Source organism: Aquarana catesbeiana, linkage group LG07 (assembly GCF_042186555.1).
Source record: "Aquarana catesbeiana isolate 2022-GZ linkage group LG07, ASM4218655v1, whole genome shotgun sequence".
Classification (NCBI taxonomy): domain Eukaryota; kingdom Metazoa; phylum Chordata; class Amphibia; order Anura; family Ranidae; genus Aquarana; species Aquarana catesbeiana.
This window is the reverse complement of record NC_133330.1, coordinates 144,254,050-144,279,764: the sequence shown is the minus strand read 5'-3', so window position 1 is coordinate 144,279,764 and position 25,715 is coordinate 144,254,050.

The window sequence follows — 25,715 nt, the reverse complement described above, 5'->3', positions numbered from 1 at the left end:
AGCTACAGTATTTACAGTTAGTGTACTGCGTCCTCTGTACAGGGTGCAATTAAAGACGCCTGAAGGCAATTGCTGTTGTTCTGCTCCTATTAATACCACACAGTGTGCACCTAAAGCTACCTGAAGGCAATTGCTGTTGTTCTGCTATTAATACCAGAGGCAGGCAGTTACAGTATTTACAGTTAGTTTAGTATGTCCTCTGCACAGTGTGCACCTAAAGCTACATGAAGAATATTGGTGGTGTTCTTCTGATCCTATTAATACCACAGACAGGCAGCTACAGTATTTACTGTTAGTGCACTGAGTCCTCTGCACAGTGTGCAATTAAGGCTACCTGAGGACAAATGCTGTTGTTCTGCTCCTATTAATATCACACAGTGTGCTCCTAAAGCTACATGAAGACAATTGCTGTTGTTCTGCTCCTAATAATACCACAGGCAGGCAGCTGCAGTATTTACAGTTAGTGGACTGTGTCCTCTGCACAGTGTGCTCCTAAAGCTACCTGAAGACAATTGCTGTTGTTCTGCTCCTATTAATACCACAGGTAGGCAGCTGCAGTATTTACAGTTAGTGGACTGTGTCCTCTGCACAGTGTGCACCTAACGCTACCTGAAGACAATTGGTGGTGTTCTTCTGATCCTATTAGTACCGCAGGCAGCTGCAGTATTTACAAGTTAGTGTGGTGCGTCCTCTGAACAGTGTGCACCTAAAACTACCTGAAGAAAATTGGTGGTTTTCTGATCCTATTAGTCCTATTAGTTACAGTATTTACAATTAGTGTAGTGTGTCCTCAGCACAGTGTGCACCTAAAGGTAGCTGAAGAAAATTGGTGGTGTTCTTCTGGTCTTATTAATACCACAGGTTTGCAGCTACAGTATTTACAGTTAGTGTACTTTTTCTTCTGCACATTGTGCACCTAAAGCTACCTGAAGACTATTGCTGTTGTTCTGCTCCTATTAATACCATAGGCAGGCAGCTACAGTATTTACAGTTAGTGTACTGCGTCCTCTGCACAGTGTGCAATTAAAGACGCCTGAAGGCAATTGCTGTTGTCCTGCTCCTATTAATACCACACAGTGTGCACCTAAAGCTACCTGAAGACAATTGCTGTTGTTCTGCTATTAATACCAGAGTCAGGCAGTTACAGTATTTACAGTTAGTGTAGTGTGTCCTATGCACAGTGTGCACCTAAAGCTACATGAAGAATATTGGTGGTGTTCTTCTGATCCTATTAATACCACAGACAGGCAGCTACAGTATTTACGGTTAGTGTACTGTGTCCTCTGCACAGTGTGCACCTAACGCTAACTGAAGACAATTGCTGTTGTTCTGCTCCTATTAATACCACAGGCAGGAAGCTACAGTATTTACAGTTAGTGTACTGTGTCCTCTACACAGTGTGCACCTAAAGCTACCTGAAGTCAATTGCTGTTGTTCTGCTATTAATACCACAAGCAGGCAGCTACAGTATTTACAGTTAGTGTACTGTGTCCTCTGCACAGTGTACACCTAAAGCTACCTGAAGAAAATTGGTGGTGTTCTTCTTATCATATTAGTATTGCAGGCAGCTCTAGTATTTACAGTTAGTGTACTGCGTCCTCTGCACAGTGTGCACCTAAAGCTACCTGAACACAATTTCTGTTGTGCTGCTCCTATTAATACCACAGGAAGGCAGCTACATTATTTACAGTTAGTGTACTGTGTCCTCTGCACAGTTTGTACCTAAAGCTACCTGAATAAAATTGGTGGTGTTCTTCTGATCCTATTAATACCACAGACAGGCAGCTACATTATTCACAGTTAGTGTACTGTGTCCTCTGCACAGCGTGCACCTAAAGCTACCTGAAGACAATTGCTGTTCTTCTGCTTCTATTAATACCACAGGCAGGCAGCAACAGTATTTACAGTTAGTTTACTGTGTCCTCTGCACAGTGTGCACCTAAAGCTACCTGAAGAAACTTGGTGGAGTTCTTTTGATCATATTAATACCACAGACAGGCAGCTACATTATGCACAGTTAGTGTACTTTGTCCTCTGCACAGCGTGCACCTAAAGCTGATTGAAGACAATTGCTGTTTTTCTGCTCCTATTAATACCACAGGCAGGCAGCTACAGTTTTTACAGTTAGTGTACTGTGTCCTCTGCACAGTGTGCACCTAAAGCTACCTGAAGAAAATTGGTGGTGTTCTTCTAATCCTATTAGTACCACAGGCAGCTTCAGTATTTACAAGTTAGTGTAGTGCATTCTCTGCACAGTGTGCATCTAAAGCTACCTGAAGAAAATTGGTGGTGTTCTTCTGATCCTATTAGTACCGCAGGCAGCTGCAGTATTTACAAGTTAGTGTGGTGCGTCCTCTGAACAGTGTGCACCTAAAACTACCTGAAGAAAATTGGTGGTTTTCTGATCCTATTAGTCCTATTATCTACAGTATTTACAGTTAGTGTAGTGTGTCCTCTTTATAGTGTGCACCTAAAGCTACCTGAAGAAAATTGGTGGTGTTGTTCTGATCCTATTAATACCTCAGACAGGCAGCTACAATATTTACAGTTAGTGTAATGTGTCCTCTGCGCAGTGTGCACCTAAAGCTACCTGAAGACAATTGCTGTTTTTCTGCTTCTATTAATACCACAGGAAGGCAGCTACATTATTTACTGATAGTGTACTGTGTCCTCTGCACAGTGTGCACCTAAACTACCTGAAGACAATTGCTGTTGTTATGCTCCTATTAATATCCCAGGCAGGCAGCTACAGAATTCTCAGTTAGTGTACTGCGTCCTCTGCACAGTGTGCAATTAAGCTACATGAAGACAATTGCTGTTGTTCTGCTCCTATTAATACCACATAGTGTGCACCTAAAGCTACCTGAAGAGAATTGCTGTTGATCTGCTCCTATTAACACCACAGGCAGGCAGCTACAGTATTTACAGTTAGTGTACTGTGTCCTCTGCACAGTGTGCACCTAAAGCTACCCGAAGACAATTGTTGTTGTTCTGCTGCTATAAATAACACAGGTAGGCAGCTACAGTATTTACATTTAGTGTAGTGTGTCCTCTGCACAATGTGCACCTAAAGCTACCTGAAGAAAATTGGTGGTGTTCTTCTGATCCTATTAGTCCTATTAGTTACAGTATTTACAATTAGTGTAGTGCGTCCTCAGCACAGTGTGCACCTAAAGGTACCTGAAGAAAATTGGTGGTGTTCTTCTGGTCTTATTAATACCACAGGTTGGCAGCTACAGTATTTACAGTTAGTGTACTGTGTCTTCTGAACATTGTGCACCTAAAGCTACCTGAAGACTATTGCTGTTGTTCTGCTCCTATTAATACCACAGGCAGGCAGCTACAGTATTTACAGTTAGTGTACTGCGTCCTCTGTACAGGGTGCAATTAAAGACGCCTGAAGGCAATTGCTGTTGTTCTGCTCCTATTAATACCACACAGTGTGCACCTAAAGCTACCTGAAGGCAATTGCTGTTGTTCTGCTATTAATACCAGAGGCAGGCAGTTACAGTATTTACAGTTAGTTTAGTATGTCCTCTGCACAGTGTGCACCTAAAGCTACATGAAGAATATTGGTGGTGTTCTTCTGATCCTATTAATACCACAGACAGGCAGCTACAGTATTTACTGTTAGTGCACTGAGTCCTCTGCACAGTGTGCAATTAAGGCTACCTGAGGACAAATGCTGTTGTTCTGCTCCTATTAATATCACACAGTGTGCTCCTAAAGCTACATGAAGACAATTGCTGTTGTTCTGCTCCTAATAATACCACAGGCAGGCAGCTGCAGTATTTACAGTTAGTGGACTGTGTCCTCTGCACAGTGTGCTCCTAAAGCTACCTGAAGACAATTGCTGTTGTTCTGCTCCTATTAATACCACAGGTAGGCAGCTGCAGTATTTACAGTTAGTGGACTGTGTCCTCTGCACAGTGTGCACCTAACGCTACCTGAAGACAATTGCTTTTGTTCTGCTCCTATTAATGCCACAGGCAGGCAGCTACAGTATTTACAGTTAGTGTACTATGTCCTCTGCACAGTGTGCACCCAAAGCTACCTGAAGAAAATTGGTGGTGTTCTTCTTATCATATTAGTATTGCAGGCAGCTACAGTATTTACAGTTAGTGTACTGCGTCCTCTGCACAGTGTGCACCTAAAGCTACCTGAACACAATTGCTGTTGTTCTGCTCCTATTAATACCACAGGCAGGCAGCTACATTATTTACAGTTAATGTACTGTGTCCTCTGCACAGTTTGTACCTAAAGCTACCTGAATAAAATTGGTGGTGTTCTTCTGATCCTATTAATACCAAAGACAGGCAGCTACATTATTCACAGTTAGTGTACTGTGTCCTCTGCACAGCGTGCACCTAAAGCTACCTGAAGACAATTGCTGTTCTTCTGCTTCTATTAATACCACAGGCAGGCAGCAACAGTATTTACAGTTACTTTACTGTGTCCTCTGCACAGTGTGCACCTAAAGCTACCTGAAGAAACTTGGTGGAGTTCTTCTGATCATATTAATACCACAGACAGGCAGCTACATTATGCACAGTTAGTGTACTTTGTCCTCTGCACAGCGTGCACCTAAAGCTGCCTGAAGACAATTGCTGTTTTTCTGCTCCTATTAATACCACAGGCAGGCAGCTACAGTATTTACTGTTAGTGTACTGTGTCCTCTGCACAGTGTGCACCTAAACTACCTGAAGACAATTGCTGTTGTTATGCTCCTATTAATATCCCAGGCAGGCAGCTACAGAATTCTCAGTTAGTGTACTGCGTCCTCTGCACATTGTGCAATTAAGCTACATGAAGACAATTGCTGTTGTTATGTCCTTTATTAATATCCCAGGCAGGCAGCTACAGAATTCTCAGTTAGTGTACTGCGTCCTCTGCACAGTGTGCAATTAAGCTACATGAGGACAATTGCTGTTGATCTGCTCCTATTAATACCACAGGCAGGCAGCTACAGTAATTACAGTTAGTTTACTGTGTCCTCTGCACAGTGTGCACCTAAAGCTACCTGAAAACAATTGTTGTTGTTCTGCTGCTATTAATAGCACAGGTAGGCAGCTACAGTATTTACAGTTAGTGTACTTTGTCCTCTGCACAGTGTGCACCTAAAGCTACCTGAAGAAAATTGGTGGTGTTCTTCCGATTTTGTTAATACCACAAGCAGGTGGCTACAGTATTTACAGTTAAGGCACTGCGTCCTCTGCACAGTGTGCACCTAAATCTACCTTAACACAATTGCTGTTGTTCTGCTCCTATTAATACCACAGGCAGGCAGCTACAGTATTTACAGTTAGTGTACTGTGTCCACTGCACATTGTGCACCTAAAGCTACCTGAAGAAAATTGGTGGTGTTCTTCTGATCCTATTAATACCACAGGCAGGCAGCTACAGTATTTACAGTTAATGTACTGCATCCTCTGCACAATGTGCACCTAAAGTTACCTGAAGACAATTGCTGTTGTTCTGCTCCTATTAATACCAAAGGCAGGCAGCTACAGTATTTACAGTTTGTGTGCTGTGTCCTCTGCACGGTGTGCACCTAAAGATACCTGAAGAAAATTGTTGGTGTTCTTCTGATCATATTAGTATTGCAGGCAGCTCTAGTATTTACAAGTTTGTGTAGTGCGTCCTCTGCACAGTGTGCACCTGAAGCTACCTGAAGAAAATTTGTGGTGTTCTTCTGATCCTATTAGTCCTATTAGCTACAGTATTTAAAGTAAGTGTAGTGTGTCCTCTGTACAGTGTGTACCTAAAGCTACCTGAAGAAAATTGGTGGTGTTCTTCTATTCCTATTAGTACCGCAGGCAGCTGCAGTATTTACAAGTTAGCGTAGTGCATCCTCTGCACAGTGTGCATCTAAAGCTACCTGAAGAAAATTGGTGGTGTTCTTCTGATCCTATTAGTACCACAGGCAGCTGCAGTATTTACAAGTTAGTGTGGTGCGTCCTCTGAACAGTGTGCACCTAAAACTACCTGAAGAAAATTGGTGGTCTTCTGATCCTATTAGTCCTATTATCTACAGTATTTACAGTTAGTGTAGTGCGTCCTCTGTACAGTGTGCATCTAAAGCAACCTGAAGAAAATTGTTGGTGTTCTTCTGATCCTATTCGTACCGCAGGCAGCTGCAGTATTTACAAGTTAGTGTAGTGCGTCCTCTGCACAGTGTGCATCTAAAGCTACCTGAAGAAAATTGGTGGTGTTCTTCTGATCCTATTAGTCCTATTAGCTACAGTATTTGCAGTTAGTGTAGTGCGTCCTCTGCAAAGTGTACACCTAAAGCTACCTTAAGAAAATTGCTGTTTTTCTGCTCCTATTAATACCAGAGGCAGGCAGCTACAGTATTTATTGTTAGTTTACTGTGTCCTCTGCACAGTGTGCTCCTAAACTACCTGAAGACAATTGCTGTTGTTATGCTCCTATTAATATCCCAGGCAAGCAGCTACAGAATTTTCAGTTAGTGTACTGCGTCCTCTGCACAGTGTGCAATTAAAGCTACATGAAGAAAATTGCTGTTGTTCTGCTCCTATTAATACCACACAGTGTGCACTTAAAAGCTACTTGAAGACAATTGCTGTTGATCTGCTCCTATTAATACCACAGGCAGGCAGCTACAGTAATTACAGTTAGTGTACTGTGTCCTCTGCACAGTGTACACCTAAAGCTACCCGAAGACAATTGTTGTTGTTCTGCTGCTATTAATAGCACAGGTAGGCAGCTATAGTAGTGTACTGTGTCCTCTGCACAGTGTGCACCTAAAGCTACCTGAAGAAAATTGGTGGTGTTCTTTCGATTTTGTTAATACCACAGGCAGGTGGCTACAGTATTTACAGTTAGTGCACTGCGTCTTATGCACAGTGTGCACCTAAAGCTACCTGAACACAATTGCTGTTGTTCTGCTCCTATTAATACCACAGGCAGGCAGCTACAGTATTTACAGTTAGTGTACTGTGTCCAATGCACAGTGTGCACCTAAAGCTACCTGAAGAAAATTGGTGGTGTTCTTCTGATCCTATTAATACCACAGGCAGGCAGCTACAGTATTTATTGTTAATATACTGCATCCTCTGCACAATGTGCAACTAAAGCTACCTGAAGACAATTGCTGTTGTTCTGCTTCTATTAATACCACAGGCAGGCAGCTACAATATTTACAGTTAGTGTGCTGTGTCCTCTGCACAGTGTGCACTTAAAGCTACCTGAAGAAAATTGGTGTTGTTCTTCTAATCATATTAGTATGGCAGGCAGCTCTAGTTTTTAGAAGTTTGTGTAGTGCGTCCTCTGCACAGTGTGCACCTAAAGCTACCTGAAGAAAATTTGTGGTGTTCTTCTGATCCTATTAGTCCTTTTAGCTACAGTATTTAAAGTAAGTGTAGTGCGTCCTCTGTACAGTGTGTACCTAAAGCTACCTGAAGAAAATTGGTGGTGCTCTTCTAATCATATTAGTACAGCAGACAGCTGCAGTATTTACAAGTTAGTATAGTGCGTCCTCTGCACAGTGTGCATCTAAAGCTACCTGAAGAAAATTGGTGGTGTTCTTCTGATCCTATTAGTACCGCTGGCAGCTGCAGTATTTAAAAGTTAGTGTGGTGCGTCCTCTGAACAGTGTGCACCTAAAACTACCTGAAGAAAACTGGTGGTCTTTTGATCCTATTAGTCCTATTAGCTACAGTATTTGCAGTTAGTGTAGTGCGTCCTCTGCAAAGTGTACACCTAAAGCTACCTGAAGAAAATTGGTGGTGTTGTTCTGATCCTATTAATACCACAGGCAGGCAGCTACAGTATTTACTGTTAGTGTACTGTGTCCTCTGCACAGTGTGCACCTAAACTACCTAAAGACAATTGCTGTTGTTATGCTCCTATTAACATCCCAGGCAGGCAGCTACAGAATTCTCAGTTAGTGTACTGCGTCCTCTTCACAGTGTGCAATTAAAGCTACATGAAGACAATTGCTGTTGTTCTGCTCCTATTAATACCACACAGTGTGCACCTAAAGCTAAATGAAGACAATTGCTGTTGATCTGCTTCTTTTAAAACCACAGGCAGGCAGCTACAGTAATTACAGTTAGTGTTCTGTGTCCTCTGCACAGTGTGCACCTAAAGCTAACCGAAGACAATTGTTGTTGTTCTGCTGCTATTAATAGCACAGGTGGGCAGCTACAGTATTTACAGTTAGTGTACTGTGTCCTCTTCACAGTGTGCACCTGAAGCTATCTGAAGAAAATTGGTGGTGTTCTTCCGATTTTGTTAATACCACAGGCAGGTGGCTACAGTATTTACAGTTAGTGCACTGCGTCCTCTGCACAGTGTGCACCTAAAGCTACCTGAACACAATTGCTGTTATTCTGCTCCTATTAATACCACAGGCAGGCAGCTACAGTATTTACAGTTAGTGTACTGTGTTCACTGCACAATGTGCACCTAAATCTACCTGAAGAAAATTGTTGGTGTTCTTCTGATCCTATTAATACCACAGGCAGGCAGCTATATTATTTACAGTTAATGTACCGTATCCTCTGCTCAATGTGCACCTAACGCTACCTGAATACAATTGCTGTTGTTTTGCTCCTATTAATACCACAGGCAAGCAGCTACAGTATTTACAGTTAGTGTACTGTGTCCTCTGAACAGTGTGCACCTAAAGCTACCTGAAGAAAATTGGTGGTGTTCTTCTGATCCGATTAGTACCGCAGGCAGCTGCAGTATTTACAAGTTAATGTAGTGCGTCCATTGCACAGTGTGCAGCTAAAGCTACCTGAAGAGAATTGGTGGTGTTCTTCTGATCCTATTATTCCTAGTAGCTACAGTATTTACAGTAAGTGTAGTGTTTCCTCTGCACAGTGTGCACCTAAAGCTACCTGAAGAAAATTGGTGGTGTTCTTCTGATTCTATTAGTCCTATTAGCTACTGTATTTACAGTTAGTGTAGTGCGTCCTCTGCACAGAGTGCATTTAAAGCTACCTGAAGAAAATTTGTAGTGTTCTTCTGATCCTATTAGTCCTATTAGCTACAGTATTTATAGTTAGTGTAGTGCATCCTCTGCACAGTGTGCACCTAAAGCTAACTGAAGAAAATTGGTGGTCTGATCTTATAAGTATAGCAGGCAGCTGCAGTATTTACAGTTAGCGTTTGTGTCCTCTGTGCAGTGTGCACCTAAAGCTACCTGAAGACAATCATTGTTCTGCTCATATTAATACCACAGGCAGGCAGCTACAGTATTTACAGTTAGTGTACTGTGTTGTCTGATCAGTGTGCACCTAAAGCTACCTGAAGACAATTATTGTTCTGCTCATATTAATACCACAGGCAGGCAGCTACAGTATTTACAGTTAGTGTACTGTTTCCTCTGCACAGTGTGCACCTAAAGCTACCTAAAGAAAATTGGTGGTGTTCTTCTAATCCTATTAATACCACAGGCAGGCAGCTACAGTATTTACAGTTAGTGAAGTGCGTCCTCTGCACAGTGTGCACCTAAAACTACCTGAAGAAAATTGGTGGTGTTCTTCTGATCCTATTAGTCCTATTAGTTACAGTATTTACAGTTAGTGTAGTGCGTCCTCTGCACAGTGTGCACCTAAAGCTACCTGAAGAAAATTAGTAGTGTTCTTCTGATCCTATTAGTAACGTAGGCAGCTGCAGTTTTTAGAAGTTAGTGTAGTGCGTCCTGTGCACAGAATGCAATTAAAGCTACCTGAAGAAAATTTGTGGTGTTCTTCTGATCCTATTAATCCTATTAGCTACAGTATTTATTGTTAGTGTAGTGCATCCTCTGCACAGTGTGCACCTAAAGCTACCTGAAGAAAATTGGTGGTGTTCTTCTAATCCTATAAGTATAGCAGGCAGCTGCAGTATTTACAGTTAGTGTACTGTGTCTTCTGTGCAGTGTGCACCTAAAGATAACTGAAGACAATTGCTGTTGTTCTGCTCCTATTAATACCACAGGCAGGCAGCTACAATATTTACAGTTAGTGTACGGTGTCGTCTGCACAGTGATCCCCTAAAGCTACCTAAAGACAATTATTTTTCTGCTCCTATTTATACCACAGACAGGCAGCTACAGTATTTACACTTAGTGTACTGTGTCCTCTGCACAGTGTGCACCTAAAGCTACCTGAAGAAAATTTGTGGTGTTCTTCTGATCCTTTTAATACCACAGGCAGGCAGCTACAGTATTTACAGTTAGGGTACTGTGTCTTCTGCACAGTGTGCACCTAAAGCTACATGAAGACAATTGCTGTTGTTCTACTCCTATCAATACCAAAGGCAGGCAGCTACAGTATTTACAGTTAGTGTACTGTGTCCTCTGCACAGTGTGCACCTAAAGCTACCTGAAGAAAATTAGTGGTGTTCTTCTGATCTTATTCATACCACAGACAGGCAGCTACAGTATTTACAGTTAGTGTACTGTGTCCTCTAAACAGTGAGCACATAAAGCTACCTAAATAAAATTTGTGGTGCTCTTCTGATCCTTTTAATACCACAGGCAGGCAGCTACAGTATTTACAGTTAGTGTACTGTGTCTTCTGCACAGTGTGCACCTAAAGCTACATGAAGACAATTGCTGTTGTTCTACTCCTATCAATACCAAAGGCAGGCAGCTACAGTATTTACAGTTAGTGTACAGTGTCCTCTGCACAGTGTGCACCTAAAGCTACCTGAAGAAAATTGGTGGTGTTCTTCTGATCCTATTAGTAATGTAGGCAGCTGCAGTTTTTACAAGTTAGTGTAGTGCGTCCTCTGCACAGAGTGCAATTAAAGCTACCTGAAGAAAATTTGTGGTGTTCTTCTGATCCTATTAATCCTATTAGCTACAGTATTTATAGTTAGTGTAGTGCATCCTCTGCACAGTGTGCACCTAAAGCTACCTGAAGAAAATTGGTGGTGTTCTTCTGATCCTATAAGTATAGCAGGCAGCTGCAGTATTTACAGTTAGTGTACTGTGTCTTCTGTGCAGTGTGCACCTAAAGCTAACTGAAGACAATTGCTGTTGTTCTGCTCCTATTAAAACCACAGGCAGGCAGCTACAATATTTACAGTTAATGTACGGTGTCGTCTGCACAGTGTGCACCTAAAGCTACCTGAAGAAAATTTGTGGTGTTCTTCTGATCCTTTTAATACCACAGGCAGGCAGCTACAGTATTTACAGTTAGTGTACTGTGTCTTCTGCACAGTGTGCACCTAAAGCTACATGAAGACAATTGCTGTTGTTCTACTGCTATCAATACCAAAGGCAGGCAGCTACAATATTTACAATTAGTGTACTGTGTCCTCTGCACAGTGTGCACCTAAAGCTACCTGAAGAAAATTAATGGTGTTCTTCTGATCGTATTAATACCATAGACAGGCAGCTACAGTATTTACAGTTAGTGTACTGTTTCCTCTGCACAGTGTGCACCTAAAGCTACCTGAAGAATATTGGTGGTGTTCTTCTGATCCTATTAATACCATAGGCAGGCAGCTACAGTATTTACAGTTAGTGTACTGCATCCTCTCCACAGTGTGCACCTAAAGCTACCTGAATACAATTGCTGTTGTTCTGCTCCTATTAATACCACAGGAAGGCAGCTACAGTATTTACAGTTATTGTAATGTGTCCTCTGCTCAGTGTGCATATAAAGCTACCGGAAAAAAATTAGTGGTGTTCTTCTGATCCTATTATTACCACAGGCAGGAAGCTACAGTATTTATAGTCAGTGTACTGCATCTTCTGCACGTTGTACAATTAAAGCTACCTGAAGACAATTGCTGTTGTTCTGCTCCTATTAATACCACACAGTATGCACCTAAAGCTACCTGAAGGCTTATTCTGTTGTTCTGCTCCTATTAATACCCCAGGCAGGCAGCTACAGTATTCTTAGTTAGTGTACTGTGTCGATTGCACCGTGTGCACCCAAAGCTACCTGAAGAAAATTGGTGGTGTTCTTCTGATCCTATTAGTACCACAGGCAGCTGCAGTATTCACAAGTTAGTGTATTGCGTCCTCTGCACAGTGTGCATTTAAAGCTAACTTGTAAATACTGCAGCTGCCTGCGTTTCTAATAGGATCAGAAGAACACCACCAATTTTCTTCAGGTAGCATTAGGTGTACACTGTGCAGAGGAAGCACTTCACTAACTGTAAATACTGCAGCAAAGAGAACTAATAGAATCAGAAGAACACCTCCAATTTTCTTCAGGTATCTTTAAAGGCACACTGTGCAGAGGACACAGTACACTAACTGATAAAACTGTAGCAGCTTGCCTGGGGTATTAATAGAAGCAGAACAACAGCAATTGTCTTCAGCTAGCTTTACACATTACACTAACTGTAAAGACTGTAGCTGCCTGCCTGTGGTATTAAAAGGAGCAGAATGACAAAAACTGTCTTCAGGTAGCTTTAGGTGCACACTGTGCAGAGGACACAGTACACTAACTGTAAATACTGCAGCTGCCTGCCTGTGGTATTAATAGGAGCAGAAAAACAGCAATTGTATTCAGGTATCTTTAGGTGCACTCTGCACAGAGGACACACTACACTAACTGTAAATACTCTAGCTGCCTGCCTATGGTATTAACAGGATCAGAAGAACACCACCAATTTTCTTCAGGTAGCTTTAGGTGCACACTGTGCAGAGGACACACTACACTAACTGTAAATACCGTAGCTAATCGGACAAATAGGATCAGAAAAACACCACAAATTTTCTTAAAGTAGCTTTAAATGCACACTGTGCAGAGGAAGCACTACACTAACTTGTAAATACTGCAGATGCCTTCGGTACTAATAGGATCAGAAGAACACCACCAATTCTCTTCAGGTGGCTTAAGGTGCACACTGTGCAGAGGACGCACTACACTAACTGTAAACACTGTAGCTAATAGGACTAATAGGATCAGAAGAACACCACCGATTTTCTTCAGGTAGCTTTAGGTGCACACTGTGCAGAGGACGCACTACTCTAACTTGTAAATACTGCAGCTGCCTGCGGTACTAATAGGATCAGAAGAACACCACCTATTTTCTTCAGGTAGCTTTAGGTGCACACTGTGCAGAGGACGCACTGCTCTAACTTGTAAATACTGCAGCTGCCTGCGGTACTAATAGGATCAGAAGAACACCACAAATATTCTTCAGGTAGCTTTAGATGCACACTTTGCAGAGGACGCACTAAACTACCTTGAAAATACTGCAGCTGCCTGCGGTACTAATAGGATCTGAAGAACACCACCAATTTTCTTCAGGTAGCTTTAGATGCACACTGTGCAGAGGACGCACTACATTACTTGTAAATACTGCAGCTGCCTGCGGTACTAATAGGATCAGAAGAACACCACCGATTTTCTTCAGGTAGCTTTAGGTGCACACTGTGCAGAGGACGCACTACTCTAACTTGTAAATACTGCAGCTGCCTGCGGTACTAATAGGATCAGAAGAACACCACCTATTTTCTTCAGGTAGCTTTAGGTGCACACTGTGCAGAGGACGCACTGCTCTAACTTGTAAATACTGCAGCTGCCTGCGGTACTAATAGGATCAGAAGAACACCACAAATATTCTTCAGGTAGCTTTAGATGCACACTTTGCAGAGGACGCAATACACTACCTTGAAAATACTGCAGCTGCCTACGGTACTAATAGGATCAGAAGAACATCACCCATTTTATTCAGGTAGTTTAGGTGCACACTGTGCAGAGGACACAGTACACTAACTGTAAATACTGTAGCTAATAGGACTAATAGGATCAGAAGAACACCACCAATTTTCTTCAGGTAGCTTTAGGTGCACACTGTTCAGAGGATGCACTACACTAACTGTAAATACAGTAGCTAATAGGACTAATAGGATCAGAAGAACACCACAAATTTTCTTCAGGTAGCTTTAAATGCACACTGTGCAGAGGAAGCACTACACTAACTCGTAAACACTGCAGCTGCCTGCGGTACTAATAGGATCAGAAGAATACCACTAATTTTCTTCAGGTAGCTTAAGGTGCACACTGTGCAGAGGACACACTACACTAACTTTAAATACTGTAGCTAATAGGACCAATAAAATCAGAAGAACACCACCAATTTTCTTCAGGTAGATTTAGGTGCACACTGTGCGGAAGACACAGTACACCAACTGTAAATACTGTAGCTGCCTGCCTGTGGTATTAAAAGGATCAGAAGAACACCACCAATTTTCTTCAGGTAGCTTTAGGTGCACACTGTGCAGAGGACACAGCACACTAAATGTAAATACTGTAGCTGCCTGCCTGTGATATTCATTGGAGCAGAACAACAAGAATTGTCTTCAGGTAGCTTTAGATGCTCACTGTGCAGAGGACATAGTACAATAACTGTAAATATTGTAGCTGACTGCCTGTGGTATTAATAGGATCAGAAGAACACCACCAATTTTCTTCAGGTAGCTTTAGGTGCACACTGTGTAGAGGATGCACTACACTAACTGTAAATACTGCAGCTAATAGGACTAATAGAATCAGAAGAACACCACCAATTTTCTTCAGGTAGCTTTAGGTGCACACTGTGCAGAGGACACAGCACACTAACTGTAAATACTGTATCTGCCTGCCTGTGGTATTAATTGAAGCAGAAAAACAATAATTGTCTTCAGGTAGCTTTAGATGCTCACTGTGCAGAGGACACAGTACACTAACTGTAAATAGTGTAGCTGACTGCCTGTGGTATTAATAGGAGCAGAACAACAGCAATTGTCTTCAGGTAGCTTTAGGTGCACACTGCGCAGAGGATGCACTACACTAACTGTAAATACAGTAGCTAATAGGACTAATAGGATCAGAAGAACACCACAAATTTTCTTCAGGTAGCTTTAAATGCACACTGTGCAGAGGACGCACTACAAAAACAATAAATACTGTAGCTAATAGGACTAATAGGATCAGAAGAAAACCACAAATTTTCTTCAGAAAGCTTTAAATGCACTCTGTGCAGAGGACGCACTACACTACCTTGTAAATTATGCAGCTGCCTACGGTACTAATAGGATCAGAAGAACACCACCAATTTTCTTCAGGTAGCTTTAGGTGCACACTGTGCAGAGGACGCACTACACTAACTTGTAAATACTGCAGCTACCTGCGGTACTAATAGGATTAGAAGAACACCACCAATTTTCTTCAGGTAGTTTTAGATGCACACTGTGCATAGGACGCACTACATTAACTTGTAAATACTGCAGCTACCTGCGGTACTAATAGGATCAGAAGAACACCACCAATTTTCTTGAAGTAGCTTAAGGTGCACACTGTGCAGAGGACGCACTACACTAACTTTAAATACTGTAGCTAATAGGACCAATAGGATCAGAAGAACACCACCAATTTTCTTTAGGTAGCTTTAGGTGCACACTGTGCAGAGGATGCACTACACTAACTGTAAATACTGCAGCTAATAGGACTAATAGAATCAGAAGAACACCACCAATTTTCTTCAGGTAGCTTTATGTGCACACTATGCAGAGGGCACAGTACACTAACTGTAAATACAGTAGCTGCCTGCCTTTGGTATTAATAGGATCAGAAGAACACCACCAATTATATTCAGATAGCTTTAGTTTCAAACTGTGCAGAGGACACAGTACACCAACTGTAAATACTGTAGCTGCCTGTCTGTGGTATTAATAAGATCAGAAGAACACCACCAATTTTCTTCAGGTAGATTTAGGTGCACACTGTGCGGAAGACACAGTACACCAACTGTAAATACTGTAGCTGCCTGCCTGTGGTATTAATAGGAGCAGAACAACAGCAATTGTTCAGGTAGATTTAGGTGCACACTGTGCAGAGGATGCAGTACTCCAACTGTAAATACTGTAGCTGCCTGCCTGTGGTATTAAAAGGATCAGAAGAACACCACCAATTTTCTTCAGGTAGCTTTAGGTGCACACTGTGCAGAGGACACAGCACACTAAATGTAAATACTGTAGCTGCCTGCCTGTGATATTCATTGGAGCAGAACAACAAGAATTGTCTTCAGGTAGCTTTAGATGCTCACTGTGCAGAGGACATAGTACAATAACTGTAAATATTGTAGCTGACTGCCTGTGGTATTAATAGGATCAGAAGAACACCACCAATTTTCTTCAGGTAACTTAAGGTGCACACTGTGCAGAGGACGCTCTACACTAACTTTAAATACTGTAGCTAATAGGACCAATAGGATCAAAAGAACGCCACCAATTTTCTTCAGGTAGCTTTAGGTGCACACTGTGCAGAAGACGCACTACACTAACTTTTAAATACTGCAGCTGCCTGCGGTACTAATAGGATCAGAAGAACACCACCAATTTTCTTCAGGTAGCTTTAGGTGCACACTGTGCAGAGGATGCACTACACTAACTGTAAATACTGCAGCTAATAGTACTAATAGGATCAGAAGAACACCATCAATTTTCTTCAGGTAGCTTTAGGTGCACACTGTTCAGAGGACACAGTACACTAACTGTAAATACTGTTGCTGCCTGCCTGTGGTATTAATAGCAGCAAAAAAACAATGATTCTCTTCCGGTAGCTTTAGGTGCACACTGTGCAGAGGATGCACTACACTAACTGTAAATACTGTAGTTAATAGGACTAATAGGATCAGAAGAACACCACCAATTTTCTTCAGGTAGCTTTAGGTGCCCACTGTGCAAAGGATGCACTACACTAACTGTAAATACTGTAGCTAATAGGACTAATAGGATCAGAAGAACACTACAAATTTTCTTCAGGTAGCTTTAAATGCACACTGTGCAGAGGACGCACTACACTAACTTGTAAATACTGCAGCTGCCTGTTGTACTAATAGGACTAGAAAAACACCACCAATTTTCTTCAGGTAGCTTTAGGTGCACACTGTGCAAAAGACGCACTACACTAACTGTAAATACTGTAGCAAATAGGACTAATAGGGTCAGAAGAACACCACCAATTTTTTCCAGGTAGCCTTAGGTACACACTGTGCAGAGGATGCACTACACTAACTTGTAAATACTGCAGCTGCCTGCGATACTAATAGGATCCGAAGAACACCACCAGTTTTCTTCAGGTAGCTTTAGGTGCACACTGCGCAGAGGACACAGTACACTAACTATAAATACTGTAGCTGCCTGCCTGTGGTATTAATAGGATCATAAGAACACCACCAATTTTCTTCAGTTAGCTTTACGTGCACACTGTGTAGAGGACATACTACACTAACTGTAAATACTGTAGCTTCCTGCCTGTGGTATTAATAGGAGCAGAACAACAGCAATTGTCTTCAGGTAGCTTTAGGTGCACACTGTGCAGAGGACACAGTACACTAACTGTAAATACTGTAGATGCCTGCCTGTGTTGTTAATAGGAGCACAACAGCAATTGTTTTCAGGTAGCTTTAGGTGCACACTGCGCAGAGGACACAGTACACTAACTATAAATACTGTAGCTGCCTGCCTGTGGTATTAATAGGATCATAAGAACACCACCAATTTTCTTCAGTTAGCTTTACGTGCACACTGTGTAGAGGACACACTACACTAACTGTAAATACTGTAGCTGCCTGCCTGTGGTATTAATAGGAGCAGAACAACAGCAATTGTCTTCAGGTAGCTTTACGTGCACACTGTGTAGAGGACACAGTACACTAACTGTAAATACTGTAGCTGCCTGCCTGTGGTATTAATAGGAGCACAACAGCAATTGTTTTCAGGTAGCTTTAGGTGCACACTGTGCAGAGGACACAGTACACTAACTGTAAATACTGTAGCTGCCTGCCTGTGTTATTAATACAAGCACAACAGCAATTGTTTTCAGGTAGCTTTAGTTGCACACTGCGTGGAGGACACAAAACACTATCTGTAAATACTGTAGCTGCCTGCCTGTGGTATTAATAGGATCAGAAGAACACCACCAATTTTCCTCAGGTTGCTTTAGGTGCACACTGTGCAGAGAACGCACTACACTAACTGTAAATACTGTAGCTAATAGGACTAATAGGATCAGAAGAACACCACCAATTTTCTTCAGGTAGCTTTAGGTGGACACTGAGCAGAGGACGCACTACACTAAGTTGTAAATACTGCAGCTGCCTGCGGTACTAATAGGATCAGAAGAACACCACCAATTTTCTTCAGGTAGCTTTAGGTGCACACTGTGCAGAGGATGCAGTACACTAACTGTAAATACTGTAGCCAATATTGCTAATATTATCAGAAGAACATCACCAATTTACTTCAGGTAGCTTTAGGTACACACTGTGCAGATGACTCACTACACTAACTTGTAAATACTGCAGCTGCCTGCGGTACTAATAGGATCAGAAGAACACCAAAAATTTTCATCAGGTAGCTTTAAATGCACACTGTGCAGAGGACGCACTATACTAACTTGTAAATACAGCAGCTGCCTGTGGTACTAATAGGATCAGAAGAACACCACCAATTTTCTTCAGGTAACTTTAGGTACACACTGTTCAGAGGATGCACTACGCTAACTTGTAATTACTGCAGCTGCCTGTTTGACTAATAGGATCAGAAGAACACCACCGATTTTCTTCAGGTAGCTTTAGGTGCACATTGTGCAGAGGACGCACTGCACTAACTTGTAAATCCTCAGCTGCCTATGGTACTAATAGGATCAGAACACCACCAATTTTCTTCAGGTAGCTTTAGGTGCACAGTGTGCAGAGGACGCACTACACTAACTTGTAAATACTGCAGCTGCCTGCGGTACTAATAGGATCAGAACACTACCAATTTTCTTCAGGTAGCTTTAGGTGCACACTGTGCAGAGGATGCACTACACTAACTGTAAATACTGTAGCTAATAGAACTAATAGGATCAGAAGAACACCACCAATTTTCTTCAGGTAGCTGTAAATACTGTAAAAACACCTGCCTGCCCTTCAGTAGGAAGAGAATAACAGAAACGGATCTAGTTAAACTGAATATAGTGTACGTATATGTATATGTATATATATATATATATATATATATATATATACATATTTACACACACAACACCTAGGATGCATATATATACACAATACACTGTAAGTGCAGCTGACTCACCTGCCTACTCTATCTAACTTTCATCAAATGACACTGTCTCTCTCTCTCTCTATCTCTCTCTCAACGCTGTAACACACTACACAGGGCTGACGTGCAGGCGGCCTTATATAGTATGGGGAGTGTACTAAACCCCCTGAGCTATAATTGACCAAAGCCACCCTGGCTTTGGCCAATTACACCTCTCTGTACAGATGGCGCTGTGATTGGCCAAACATGCGGGTCATAGTGCATGCTTGGCCAATCATCAGCCAGCAATGCACTGCGATGCCGCAGTGAATTATGGGCCATGGCGTGCCACTAGAATTTGGCGTGAATGGCCCGTATCGTTCATAATCCGATGAATGGTCGAACATGCGATGTTTGAGTCCTACATGGGTTCGACTCGAACTCGAAGTTCATCTCTATTCGTTATCAGTTTCTGTGCACTAAATTTTTTCAGTGATGTTCCTGACCTACATTACCATGTCCCCTTTCACCCAGCTATGTTTAGTACAGTTCTCTTTGAAGAAGAAACCTTGTATTTCCTCTGAGATATACTTGTACAAATTGTTTTTTATTACTGGTTAATCCATGTTCATAGCTGTCTAGTGCTATAATAGTATTACCATATGTCCACAGCATGTTTCTTTATAACTACAAAGAGGTAGCAGATTTATCCTTTTCATAGTGAGCACTGTTGATGTACAAGTCATTCCTTTCAGCCTGTATTTACAGTAACAATGGATTCAATGAGCTCCTGTTGAGGTTCCAGGGCAAAGCAGCATTCAGCAGTATTGTTCTCTTGTTGCCAAGCAACAGCAACTAGTCTGGCATTTAGTAAGCTAGCATCTCGCATTATAAGTAGCAACTGGAGCTAGTACTAGTTCATCTGAGACTAAACCAAGGCTGCCACATCAAATACTGTAAAATCTTTTATTAGAAGAGAACAATAGTTGTCTGAGATGCACTGGCTAAGCTAATCGATTGAATGTCATGGAAGACATATATTAATGTTCATTTCATGACAATCAAAGTTTTCCTATGAATAGATCACATGATAATTCATACAATGTATCATCATATGTCCTGCTAAATAAATGCTGAGGAGAATTTTAATGGAAAAAAAAGCATTGCACATACTGTATGTTAGAATTTAAGTCATGGGCAAATATTCCAAGTAATGCTTTCCTTTTTCTTTAAATATAATTCTGTTTTTATGATTTAATTGTATGTGTAGTCAGATATGCTAACATTGTGTATGATTGTATTTTAACTAATTGGCTTGTACAATCAGATTTTTACATGCATGGGTACCTTTGCTATCAGAGTGCACATATTTTTAAGGCTGGGTTCACACTATTGCGAATTGAATGCAGGTTTCTCCGCATCCAATTCGCATGTCAGGACATTGTGACCAGCTCTCTATGGAGCCGGTTCACACGGCTCCAGAGCGAATTGCACAGGAGTCCTGTGCATATTCTGGTCCGTGTAAAATCCAAATTCAGCCACAATTTTGGACTGAAATCAGACCTGATATAGTGAACAGGGATGCACCAAACCCCTGCTGTGAACCGCTCCATGCTGCAGTGTGAATCCAGACTAATCCTATGCATAAAGATAGTTATAGAGGGTGAATTCTTGTAGGTAGGCTGTACAGGGCCCAGTGCTTTCTAACTGGTGCTTGCCACTTCACAGAGGTGTATTGTGCCCTGGTGGTTGCATGCTGCTCTTCAAAATGCCTCATTCTTTTTGCTGGGATCCTTTCCTCCTCTAAATCGGTTAACGGAACTACTGCTTTCCACTGGTTCATATTCAGAATCTGAGTCTGACAGTAAGAGCTCACCACTACTCTCATCTGTAATGCTCAGAATCCAGAATGCTGTCTCGCTAGTGTACGTATTTTTGGGCATGGTATTCAGGTTCTGGTGAAACTGTACTGTTGACACTGGTGCTGGTGTATAGCAGTCTGGCATCTCTGCAATCGGGGGCACTGATTCAGTGGACACTAGTGTGGTGGTCATCAGGGCACTGGTGCTGGTGTATAGCGGTCTGTCCTCACTGCAATCAGGATCGCTGGTTCTGTTGACATTAGTGTGGCAGTGATCAGGACGCTGGTGCTGATGTATAGCTTAGGGTGACCAGACATCCCCAGACTGGGGATACTATCCCCGGACCAAGTCTGCCCCTGGTTTTGTCCCTGGATTCAGGGGAAGCACCAGATAGGAACTTGGGGGTCAAGCACCCTCAAAAATGATTTAAGCACCCCCACACAGCACGCCCAAAATTCACATACCAGTTCCTGTATGTCTCACAGTGTTTTTTAAAAATGTATTCTACCTTTAAATCCTGTACTGATGCCAGGAAGCTGGGGACTTTTTTCCTCCCTATGGAATGATACAGCGGCTCCCGCAGCATAAGCTGATGACCTTTAGCTAGACCCTTAAGGCAGATTTCAGAGGCGGATTAGTATACAGCCTCTTTAAGCCTTCTCAGCCAATAGGGAAGTGCTGAACCCACCCCCTTCTCCAGCCCGCCTTCTTTGAATTCTGAGATGCACAGAGGAGAGGACATGTCAGCAGCTAGATTGGAGGGAGAGGAGAGAGCACAGTTCAGCCCAGCCTGCTACACTACAGGTAATGGAATAGAACAGAGAGATTCTCCAGCTCCTGGCTGCAGTGAGTGAGTTTTCCCTACACTTGGTCTAAAGAGAAACAGCTTCTGTCAGCATGAAAAGCACATGCTCATTTCTGCAGTGTGGCATAGTGGAAGTTAATAGGACAGCTCCATAAAATAAGTCCATCCAGGTTGTATTCTGACACCAGCAAGGCCTTTGGTAAAGCTCCTCCGTGGGGCAGACAGAGCACACACATCCTGCATTACTTTCTGCCAGCCTAAGGCTCATGGTTCTTACAGAGACTTTGACAAGGAGAAAAGAATGCTGGATCTCTTTGTGTACTGTCTGTCCATCCATCCATCTGCTTCCCTCATCTTTGACATAAACATTGCTGGTGTCACAATACAAGATAAATAGATTGAAAAAGGGTTTTGTCCTACTCTTTAGAAACAAGCCAGATCTCTTGCAGACAGGTGGCTGAGCCCATTCTGTGCAATTGCAGTGGCTTCCTCCATCCAGGCAGCCCAGGTGCAGTGTACAGCCTGCCATTGACATGGATGATTGTATGCTGCTGTATTTCTTTATACAGTGGTGCCATCATAAACATAAATACAGTAGTATACAGTCATGACAATGCCAGGCTGTACACTGCACCTGGGCTGCCTGGATTGAGGAAATTCAACTGCAATTACACAGAATGGGCTCAGCAACCTTTGTGCAAGAGACATGAATCTCAATAAAAGTAACATGAACTTTCCCTCTGTACTATCTCTCCCTCCTCATGTCATGCAATCTATTCAAGAGAAACAGCAAATTCCTAACTGTGCACTCCATTTAGCACACTCCTGAACTCTGCATCCTGTACATAGCATCCTCCTGATCCCTGCACTCTGTGCGTAGTACACTCCTGAGCCCTGCACTCTGTCCATAGTACACTCCTGAGCTCGGCACGTAGCATCCTCCTGAGCCCTGCACCCTGTGCGTAGCATCCTCCCGAGGCCCTGCACTCGGTATGTAGCATCCTCCTGTACCCTGCACATGCATGCAACATCCTCCTGAACCATTCATGTGGCATCTTCCTGAACCCTGCACCCTGGACATAGCATCCTCCTGAACCCTGCACATAGCATCCTCCTGATCCCTGCACATAGCACCAGCATACAGGGGCACACTGACCACCAGCATTCCGGGGCCTGTGGTTACCAGTATACAGAGGACATAAAAAATCAAGCAAAAGAACTACTATGCAACTAAAAAAAAAGCAATAAGAATCTTGTTATCTGGTTTCCTTATCTAACGCGGATCAATAAAAAGCAAAAAATGCAGCGCTACCCTATACTTTATCTATAAAATTGTACAAAAGTGCAATGGTGATACCTATAAATAAATATCCAGTGCAAATCAACCAATGTATTGTAATATAGTAGTGATGATATCACCCCTCTGCAAATATATTTTGAGAAATGGCAGAGCTTCAATGTGCAAATCAACCAATGTATTGCACATTGCAGCTCTGCAATATTTCTTACCTTTTGCAGAGAGGGTGACACCATCACTACTATGTTCTAATACACTGGTTGATTTGAATCTCTGTTATTAATGTTGTATGTAGGGGGTTTCACCATTATTTGCACATTGCAGAGGTTCAAATTCTCAAAATATTTTTGCACAGGGGGTCACACCATCACTATTATATTGCAATACATTGGTTGATTTGCACTGGATATTCATTTATAGGTTTTACCATTACAATTCTATGAATGGACTTATAAGTGTAAAGGAAGTGTAGGGTTGTGCTGCATTTTTGGGCTTTTTATTGGTATACAGAGGCCAGGACATGCTGATCACCATTGTAAGGTATGAAGAAACCTCCACTTGCTGACCATGCCCACTTGCTTGTCACAACCACTTTTTGGCCACCCCCACAGGTGTGTGGTAGTACTTTTATCTCAATTCCACCATAGCACCCCCCCCCCCCAAAAAAAAATTATTTATCTTATCTTCTTAACATTTGGTAGTCATAGCCCAAAAAAAAAAAAAAAAGAAATCTAAGAAGTACCTTTTTTATCTCATGGACAAAGTGTGATAAATAACATATATATCATACAATCATTTCATAAACACATACCACATACACTGCATATATATATAATTTGAGGAAAATATGCTTATAAAATAGTACCATTTGCCAATAAAAAATACGTATGTCCCTGGATTTCATTTTAAAAATCTGGTCAACTTACAGCGGTCTGGGGTCGTTGCAATCAAGGACACTGAACCTGGTATCACTGGGACAGGTAGCTGGCTGCAGTTTATGCACAGTACACTGTTGGGCAGTGCTCAGGCCCCTGAAGACATTCTTTAGTGATAAAACATGTTGGGTGAAGTCTGAGTGGCTGACACTTTCATAAATGAAAACTTGGTTAGGACTACACAGATAGGAACTATTCCTTGCACTAGTCAAAAACAAAACAAAAACCCCTCTAAATGGGTAAGTGGGACTTTAAATGTACCTCACCAGTGTTATATACAGTATAGGAGTTTTCACAACGTGCCATTTGTTATAAAATCATACTTTATTTTGTACAAAATGTTGGAAAATTACTCACATTACAGCACAACCAAATCTGCGTTCCACCAGCAGCATATCCCCACTGCCAGGTCTAGCCTGAATATTCCTACACAGTTATCTCCCATATATGTATACATGTTCCCACAGGGACCAACCCCTCTACCAATTAGAGCAGGAGGAGCATGAAAGAAACCCCACCGACTTCCAATTAGGAATGTGGGGGGAGGCATTTGGGAAAGTAGTCCCCTTCCCTTGGGTGGCGGCTGCCTCCTCCACGTGGTAAAAAATAAAGAAAAAAAAGGGGATTCAATAGTGTAAAACCATTTTAATGCGCTTTATTTATATTAAAAACACACCTTTACAAGCTAAAAATGGTTTTACACCATTGGAGCCCCTTTTTTCTTTCTGGTTTACCATTTGCAGTCATTCTAACCTGTAAAAACTAATTTCAGGGATGTAGCAAACTCATTTTAGGGAGGTGGCGCTTTGCACACCGCGTGCCACCCCCACACCAATTCAACTAGAGGATGATCAAGTGAAATTGAATCAGTATACAGTGGGGCAGAGCCATGAGCAGTATACAGGGAAGAACAGCATATGTGGATGGCAGTGGGAAGTATACAGTGGGGGGGAGCAGTATATGGGGTTGGCAGTGGGCAGTATACAGTTTGGGGGAGAAATGAGCAGTATATGGGGATGGCAATATACAGTGGGGTTGGGAGCAGTGAGCAGTATATGGGGATGAAAGTGGGCAGAATGCAGTGGGGGGGAGCAGTGAGTAGTATATGGGGATGAAGGTATACAGTGGGGGGGGCAGTGAGCAGTATATGGGGATGGCAGTGGGTAGTATACAGTGGGGGGGATCAGTTAGCAGTATGTGGGGATGGCAGTATACAATGGGGGGAGCAGTGAGCAGTATATAGGTATGGCAGTGGGCAGTATACAGTGGGGGGGAGAAGTGAGCAGTATATGGGGATGACAGTGGGCAGAATATAGTGGGGGGAGCAGTATACAGGGGGGGAGCAGTGAGCACTGACCACATCAGGGAGCTGAAGTATTGCAGATGGAGAGAACTGATGCATGAGTCACTCACCATATTAGAGGTGAAACCTCACGGGGTATCCATGTATGTTCCTCCTCCCAGTCCTCTACCATGCAACCACCTGTGCATGTATGTGAAGATGGCCACACCCCGCTCCGCCTACTAGCTCGCTCAGCCCGTGCAGAAACTGCCAGCTGGGAGAGAAACCAATGGGTTTGCTAGCCACAGGAGGCTACACATAGGAGAAAAAGCTGCACTGCACTGCTCCTGGGAGGGGAAAGCAGAGGCAGCCCTGGTTGCAGAGATATTCATACATGTGCCCACACAGATCCCTTGCAGTATTTGTGACCCCTGAAGGTCCTCCAGTGGGTAGGAGGGGCAGCATATGGAGGGACCGATGTGTTCATTTCTCTCCTGCCACAGGAGGGAGAGGATGAGAAGTGGGCATTCAGTGGCGGCAGGA